This window comes from Lytechinus pictus, chromosome 18 (genome assembly GCF_037042905.1).
Source record: "Lytechinus pictus isolate F3 Inbred chromosome 18, Lp3.0, whole genome shotgun sequence".
NCBI classification, from domain to species: Eukaryota; Metazoa; Echinodermata; class Echinoidea; order Temnopleuroida; family Toxopneustidae; genus Lytechinus; species Lytechinus pictus.
The window spans coordinates 14,161,609-14,171,304 of NC_087262.1; positions in this window are offsets into that span (position 1 = coordinate 14,161,609).

Below are 9,696 nucleotides of genomic sequence, written 5' to 3' on the forward strand. Positions count from 1 at the left end.
AAAATATTGGGTAAAAATGCTCCATTAGGGTAATCATGCGTCCAACCAACATTGGGCATTTATATATATCCAGTGTCATGAAAATTTTGCCCATTCTAAAGTAATTGCTGCATTTTTTTAAAACTTAAATTATGCTTCCCGCATTGGATAAAATACTGCCCCAAATTGGTTGGACACATAATTACCCTAGTGCTGGTTAAAATTTCACCCAAGACTCTGGACAAGTGACACTAATATTATTTGCAATTTTCGTCAGTTCCGAAATTTAGGACGAAAGTACGGAAGCTTAGACGTGCCCCCAGAAGACGAGATGAGAAGACGAGGAAAGGGGACAAGATGACGAGATCCTAAATATTGTCAAAATGTGTATGAAAGTGTGTTTCCGACCCACCCTCCTATTGTATGGCGAAAGCTGGATGGATCCGCCCCTGCATTTATCTTCTTCAAGTGATAAATGAGTTTCGACGGTCACTTTTTATTCAACAAATAAAAAATAACAAGGGAAGGATGCTCCATTTTTTCATAATTGATTGATTGCTTTTATTTCTGCATTCCGTGCATCAGATATAAGTTTACAAGGTAATATATTTAATAATATAGTTGTGATATAATCATTGGATCAATAATATCAACAAAATGTATTAATAATATCAACAAAATACATGTACCTTGTGAAAATGTACATGAATTTCTTCATTGACCAAGTGGGTGTACTAGGTGCAGTGGAGAACAGTTGATGTTTTAACCTAAGAATGTGATGCAAAATTTTGAATGGTGATTCTTTTAAGATTAGTTTTCAAGGAGTAAATTGTTGAGCATGATTTATTATTGTTTGGAAAATTGTTTCAAATAATAGAGCGAGAATTAACCATAAAGCGAGTTTCAAAACTTACAATTTCCAGATTTTTCCCAACCGCTCGCTTTCTACGATCCCTCGCGAAATTGATATAACCTATATTTTTAACAATCAGAATTCCCTTCAAAAAGGTTTTTCTCGACATATGTTACCACGAAACACAGCTTCTTCAGACATGAACTTACTCCCCGTTGCGTTAAAGTTACTATTATGGTAACTTTGCCACACAATGGTAATTACCATGGTAACAATGCTCAACAGCCAATCAAAATCAAGGATTCCATGCCGAGTTACCATGGCAAAGTCACCATAATGGTCACTTTTATGCAGCTGGCGTGGCCCTGATGGTGGAAATGTTGTGTTTGCATCCGATTGCATCATTGCCCATTTTGATATAATATAGGCTAAGTGCCCATTTTAGTCTTTGCCCCTCAAACGAAAATACGATTCGCCGCCCAATTTATATAGACCTATTAATTCTAAATGAACAAGAAGAAACTAGCACACTAAAAGCTCTTTTTTACTTTCGGTAAATCCTTCAAAATGCGATTTTACATGATTAATGTATTTTGATCAAGTGCCTTATCTTAATAAAATAAATGCACGTTTTTTTTATAAAACGGATTCCAAAACAAGGACTGCATATGGGCTTAAAAAATTCAAGATATAATCTTTGTGTAGCTTTAGAATTAGGGATTGGATATATATTGTATCCCTGAAGAAGACGTGGGCCGTTTACGTCGAAAGTTTGGACTTGGAAATGAACTGTTGGAACTATAATAATGCATTACCTCTTTGCCTCTTTTATATAATATATATATACATGTATGTATAAATATATATATATATATATATATATATAATCACAAAAGGTTTAGTAAATGCCGTAGAAATATATATACTAAACCTTTTGTGATTATTTTATTCCTTATGCCGAAGCAGACTATTTATATATGTTTATTTATGTATATATATATACATATTGTAAAGAAATGGATGAAGAGAACAATGGTAGGCGTAGCTTAAATCAATTAAGGTTCCCCAGAGCTATCTACCCTTTGGAACCATTGTTCTCTTCATCTATTTCTTTACAATATTTAAATATAAAGAGTTGCCAATGCTGTTGTACATGTATAACTTTACACATTTATATATATATATATATATATATATATATATATATATATAAGGAGACCTTGGTTATGTGGGGGGGGGGTGCATGGTCAGGGATGGTCAGCCCCCCCCCCCCCCCCATGAAATGATTTTCCATTCCATTCCATCCATTGACCATTCCATTGCTTATTGTTATTTGGCAATTATTCGTTCCCAGAAAAGTCGCCTAGCCTATTTCTAACTCACCGTTTCTTATTTTTCATCATGAGTATATTATCTTTATGAGTACTACCATGGAGGAAAGAAAGAAATTTCATTTTACCTCCATGGTACTACACTCTACAGACTAGCGATCGCGATCAATCGTGAGTCTAGCCAGCTCGACACCGCGCCGGCTGCAGCGCAGGCCCGCCGGGACCGTCGGGAATTCACCTCACGAGCAGCCTTTTGTTTTCACTCCTATCACAGACTCGGTAAGATTATCACTAATTATCATTGTCTTCATTATCACTTTTTATGGTATTTTTAAGGTAAAGATAATAACGTACATGTAGAGGAAATTGTTACTGTTCAGTTATTTAAGATATAACTTTTGATGTAGCTACAGTACTAAGAATAAATCTGTTCAGACTGGAATGGAAAATGTGTACGGTAGGCCTAGTGCTCGGTCCCATTTGTTGAAATTGGTGTAGGCCCCTAGGCCTAGATCTATATTGGCTACATGTATATAACCTCGTCCCTAGCACCTCGCATGTTGTGTGAGTGCGTCCCTGGATGAGTGGTAGAGACTGAAAATCTGTTTTTTTTCTTCTCGTGGTTCAATTTTCAAAACTAAGGAACATAACATCTGGACAGTGTAACATGTTTTTTTCACTAATTGTTCCAATAAATTTTATAATCAGTGATGTTAGTCACAAGATTCAAGCGATAGAGCAGTATAGTGAGTGCTTGTATTACCGACCGGCCTTGTATTACCGAACGCGCGCATCATACGCATCAGAAATAATTTCATACGCTCAAAATTTTGCAGAATCCTTCCAAAGAGAACTTGAATAGAAAGATGATGAAAAATGGTAAAAAACACATTTTCAAAGTCTTAATATTCTAAAAATAATAGAATATGGTCAAAATAGCTCATCAATGATTTTGTTGTTTTCTCAACTTTTCCCATAGAAAACACACGTTTGGTAATACGATACCTTTTTCAAGTGACCAAAATATTTCACATGCGAAGAGGGGTCCGATTGGAAGCTAATATCGTAAAAAGGAAATACAATTTCGGCAAAATTTTTACATATTTATATTTTGTAGGTAATTGTGTATTTATGGTGAAAGTTTGGTGAATTTTATGAGAATAATGTGTTTGATATGATTGAATTCATGAAAAGTGTTCGGTAATACGATCCACTACCATACTAGTCAACCGCGTAGCCAGGATTTCATTTTGGAGGGGGCGGTAAATGCACGCGAAGCGTGCCAACCAAAGACCTTATAATATAGCGCGCTCCCTAGGGGGTGGGTGCAGGGAGGGGGAGTTTCCCCCTCCCGCGCGAAGCTTTTGGTGTTTCATAAATTAAAATGAAAAGGAGTCGTCTCTCTTGTCTCTAGTATCTATATCAGCTCCAATTCAGTTGACTATATTGTGATTTTGAACCTGGTTTTCATGAACCTTGTTTTCAAAAAAGATTGTGAACGCACAAAAAAGGAATACAATGGAGGAAATCAAAATGATAATAACCCCGCGCGAAGTGCGGAAGCTAAAGCGTTTTATCAATTTTTTGCCATGAAAAGGGTCCCGAGAAAAGGATATTCTCAAACATATATTGAATACTTCCCTTGGAAAGATCAGATTTGATTACAAACAATTTAGCGACAGTGCATATCTTTAACTTGCAAAACAGACGAGAAGAAGTGTATATGCCAGGAGGAAGATATTCCTCCCCGCGCAGAGCAACGAAACTCTGAAATTTCAAAGGGCGGATGTTTCATCAAAATAATGCAGATATCTCCAATACCCCATCGGCTCTAATTCAATTAATTTTCTAAGATTATTGAACTTCATTAAAAGGAAAATAGTGCGCAAAAAGTTGAAACTTCTGTGATTTATTGAAATTATATAAAAAGGATGCCTAATTTCTTTGACTTATCCTGAAGCGCTTCATTTTGAATTATAAAGAAACTTAAGAGTCATTCAAAATTTCAAACTGAGGGCGAAAAACAGGACAGGAGATGAATGTACAGGGAAATGACATGAAGTTGAATAGAATTTGATAAAAAATATTGTACTTTTTTATTCAATACCCTTATACGATACGAATTTTATACCTTCCTCTTTTTGGATTAGGAACCTGTTTGCCCCAAAAATTATGGTTGTTTAGTAATGAGCTGAAAAGCGGGAGAAGTTGACTTTATGGAGGTGACGGCAGAAATTGATATAAAGATTTTACCCGCCCGGAGCCGACCCGACCAGAAGTTGCGCGATCAATTGAAAAAAAAGATAACTTCATATACTTCGGCCTAACCTTACTCTAATTCCATGCCCTAATGTATACATTTGAACTTTAACTGGCAATAAACACATATAGCTGAGGTAGAAAAACAGGGTTAGAGAAAGGGTGGGGGAAACAATGGAGATCTTCAATATTTTCATTTAACAAGCAAAATTCATAATCATAAATTTAGAGCAAGAGTGAAGGAGTTTCTCTTTTGAGAAAAAAAAAAGAATAAAAAGAAAAAAAAAACACAAAGCTACCTTTCTTCCCTTTCCTCCCTTCCCTTTTCCTTTTCTCCTCTCTTTTTTCCCTTCTTTTTTTTTCTTTTTGGGGACGTTTTGGGGGGGGGCAACCGCCCCCACCGCCCCCCCTGGCTACGCGCCTGATACTAGTAGCACGAATGACACACGCCAAAATCTTCACAATATACTAAATTTATTCATCTAAATCTGTTCATTGAATTAATTTTCAAACTATGCTCCAAAATATTCATAAAAAGGAATTTTAAATGCTTACCATCAAATCTCAGCCAAGATACTCCGTCCGATCCTTAATACTGCGGTGGAAATTACGCAAACAACAATCGAAATGCGAATTTTTCTTATCGAACAGTCTAGATTCAAGTCGCCGGCGCATAATAGGAAATTGTACCAAAAAAATCAACAGGCATCTCACGTATAATCGCTGATGGCGCTACATCATAAAATAACGCTGAACAGCGAAAAAAATGTGGAGCGCCTAGAACGCAACCAGCAGTACAGCTGATCTGACGTAAACAAGCAAGTTTATTAAATAATATCGCGCGCCCTCTCTGTGCGTATAGAGAAAACCAGCGAATTGGCCGCATGCCTGCTTCGACATCAAGTAAAATCATCGATATAAAGTACCAGAAAGACAGAGAGGAATTGAATTTGGCTTCATATCGTTTGGTAAGTTTCATATCCGAAGCTTACTTCATGTAAAATGTAGATAAATTTCAAATTTTTACATAAGAATAAAAAACTTATTGCAAGTGCCGTGCCAGCGGTTATCCTGTGCACGGCGGCGGTAATGTACCCATAGGTGGAGCAGTAGAGGCAGTGTGCACTGGTCCAAAAATGGGGATTGTCACAGAAAACAAGGATATCCTCATAAACCAAGACAAATCATGTCTTGATAAATTGAGACTGTCCTTGATTATGGGGATTTTTTTTTTTTCACTTCCCCCTACGGGACAAAGACAGCAATTACGGGAATTGAGAGTGCTAAAAATAGATTCAGTGACCTCAATTCCCCCCAGTTCACCTCTATTCCCCCCAGTTCACCTCTATTTTTCATGACTTACTGCTTCCAATAATCTTGTTATGAAACCTGATATGTTTACATTGACTAGCACACTTGATTGGTGTCGGCTCTTGACAGGTGAATGAACTTTCCTAGATTTCTTGTGTGAAGAAATCCTTATAAACTGAGACAGTCCCTGTAAACTGGGACAATCCCAATTTTCTGACCAGCGCCTCTACTGTAAAGTATTAAGTCAAAAGACAAAAGTGCCCAATTAAATATCGGACACTTAAGGCTATAATTGGACCAAAACAAAAATACAATAATCGAATCAAATAAAAATCATGTTTATTTCCGTAGTACAAATGTTGAATATTAATGTCATAAAAAATAGAATTAAAAAAAAAAAAAAATTGTGCGTCGCGATCAATTTCGGCGATTTAAATCGCGCTCTAGACCCCAAAATGATTGCTTAATTGTTGATGAAATAATTTATTTTAGCTGTGCAAATGCCGATTTTAATGATTACTATCAATAATTTTGATATTGAAGTCAGCATTAAAATAATGATAATTTACTTACCAAATGGACCTCTTTCAGCTCCGAACATCGGACGTCTTCGATCAGTTGCACGGGACTTCGTTTTGCAAACGAACACGCGCACGTCAACAGCACGCATTTCCAATTCAATCGGCTGATATGTCCGATGTTTGGGATCGTGCCATATTTGGAAGGGTGTCGAGTTTCCAGCCGTAAGGGACCCCCGTGGAGGCCTTTGCAGATTTTTTGGGCGATAGATCGAACATGTGCGATCTCGGCAGCGATATTTACGGCAGAAATCACTTCCCCCTTACAAGATTTTTTGGGGTCATTGATCTTTTGGAGTCAATAATTAGCGAGGGTTATAAGAATGTCTGGAAGTCAAATACATGGATTTTACCCCTGGATTTCACCCCTAGAATATTTCTTTAGAGCAGCAACTTGGATCTACTGTGTGTGCAGTTCAAATCTATTGTTTTTGTACTATTTCTTTGGTTATTCTGCCCATTGCCCCACATTTAGAGCCAACTGGGCATCTGTGCTTTCATATTTAATGAGTTAATTTTGACTGGTAGTGTGCCAAGCAGGATTTCTCGATTATCTTGCTTGAATTTATTGGCCCGAAGCGTTATATACATGTATGTACATGTAATTCCGTTGCACTTTTGCAATATTGTAATGTTTGATAGCAATCAAGTATAGTGAAAAATTATGTATGACCGTCAGAGGAGTTGGTTGGAACTATGGTTCCCAAAGTGACGCCGGAATGCCACTATTTCCTTAGGGGCGCAGATCCAAGGGGAGACAATTGAGACGATAGTTTCACCAAACCTATCAAAGGCCATCTATATTGGGTTTATATCCGTCATTGGTATAAGAAATGTTATTGAATTAATTAACAGCAATAAGGAATCCTGCCCGGTCCTTGAGTGTGAAATCATTCAGTAAAATTTGATAACAGTGGATGTTTTTGCTTGTGTACATGCTCTGTATCTACATACAAATTATTTAAGCCCCGTCCATCAAGACGTACTGTAGATAGTTTTTGAATTATTTACGGCTCGAGGTACTATTCCCAACTTGTGACGTCATGATGTCGGGATTAATGGCATTTTGGCCAATTATGTGACATTGGTTGGAATTATACATGTATTTGTTCACATGATTGGGTTTAGACCAATCACCTGTTAAATCATATTCACATTATTGACTCTATCAAAGCTAAAGATGGGCTTTAAATTGCTACTTTTTCAAGTCTATCCTCTCATTAGTTTTTTTTCATGGAATGGCATGTTTTGGGGTTTCATAAAATACATCAGGGACAAAGAATTTATCTTAAAAATAAGCAAAAATGAATGTTTTAGGATTTTTCTTCAGTCTACAAACTAAAAAGTGGAGAGTTGTACTTCTGTGACACTTTTATGAATCTTGGTCACATTGCCAATGGGAAAATCCCCATAGCATAGTGATTTTGAGTCATTAAGTGCTCATAAATTTCTTGTTTGTCTAATTATTCTCAAACTTTCATTCATCATATTCTTTGATTTTTCTGTTTTCACACAAGGTAACTTGATCCAAGGGCTTCATTCTCCTTTAATACTGCCCTCTACTGGTCAAAGTTTGTCATTGTCATGCAGTTGGCTCTCTGACATTTAGGAATCGGTGTACTTGTATTTCATTCTCGAGACAGGCTGAATTTTTTTCGTCTCTATTATTATAACACTTCACATGTACAAACCACACAATTTGCATCCAGATGTTCCTTGTTTTGTACATTGCACATCTCTGTTTACAAACTCGTACCTGTACCCGATTCTATTCAATACATCTTTGTGCATTGTATGCCTTTTATTTTCCCCTCTACTGGTCAAAGTTTGTCATTGTCATTCAGTTGGCTCTCTGACATTTAGCAATCGGTATACTTGTATTTCATTCTCAAGACAGGCTGAATTTTTTCATCTCTTAAACAACACTTTACATACAAAACCACACAATGTGCATCCATCCAGATGTTCTTGTTTTTTTACATTGCACATCTCTCTTTGTTTACAAACTCTACCTGGGCTGTACCCAATTCTATTCTATTGTATCTTTGTGCATTGTACATGTATGCCTCGTATTTTCCCCACACATTACTAGTCTGCTGTGCAAACCAGTCAGTCGGCAAGCCCTGAAAAATTAGCTTCTTTTATCCAAGTGATATTCATGACTAGAGGGTTTTTGCATAGTTAATGAGCTTGGTGCGAACCAAAACACCTCTTTATTCGGCAATTGCTGCTCTAAATATTGACAAAATTTCATGTTTTTGGTATCTTTGTAAAGAAGAAGAATCATTCTTTCAGGTCATGTGTTTGGATTTTTAAAAGGATGTTGTGATATAGGAAAAACTTTTGATCTAAAACATGAAACAAAATATTTTTTTTCATGCAAACAAAGTTGCTGTTTTCACACTTAATTTCTGTTTGGGCACAAATGATTTTTAAATCATGATAAAGCTGCAGATCTAAGCTTTAATGTGATATAATTTTTATAAGAAGATGTATTTTAGATGGGTCAGCAGCCAGCTTTTCATAGGCCAAGTACATTTAGCAGCTCAAAAACAAGAATACTGCGCTCTGATTGGTCATAGAGACCACACACCCACGCAAATTCCAATGTTCCCCACTGGGCCTCTGCAAGGTCACACTCACCATGTGGTAATCTCTTCAAATTACCCGCGCCTGTTGTGTTGAAAACATTATTCAGCCAATCAGAACTCTGGATTTTATGTTACTCTGAAATTTCAGAAATCTCGTCTTGCATCTTGATGGAAAAAGCTGGCTGCTGACCCATCTAAAAGATGCCACATATCAAGAGTGACATTGTAAGAAAGTATAGAGTTTGAGCTTTCTGATGATACAAATAATGTTGGTGCCTAAAACACAAAATGTTGCACAATTTGCAAGTGAAAACAGAGGAAGAAAATTCTGTTTGATGCATCTTTTCAGGTAAAAATTCACTTAGGTATTTATCAAAATATTTCATTCAAAAGAAATGACCAATATAAAAGAGTAACATTTACTCTTGCCCATGGTACAAAAATAATCAATATTACTCAAGGAGAAAGTTGTTAAATTCTTAGATAAATCTTGCTCATTTGCTCATTAACACAGGGGCTTGCCGACTGACTGAAATCCTTCACTCGAGTTAAGGGTCTGAATGTGCAGCCTACTCATGCCTTGTGTACTGAGGGCCCTCTCGCTCAGGAATTGAAACAGCAAGTTTTGTATGTGCTAGTCGTTGCGTAGAGACACACTTGCTGATCAAAGTTTCAATCAGGGTCTGTGCCTGCAGACTAACATATTACTGTCATTGCAATACTTTTTATTCTTCACTATCTGGTACACATACAGTTTATTAGTCTGCAGGCACAGAACCTGCTAAAATTGGATC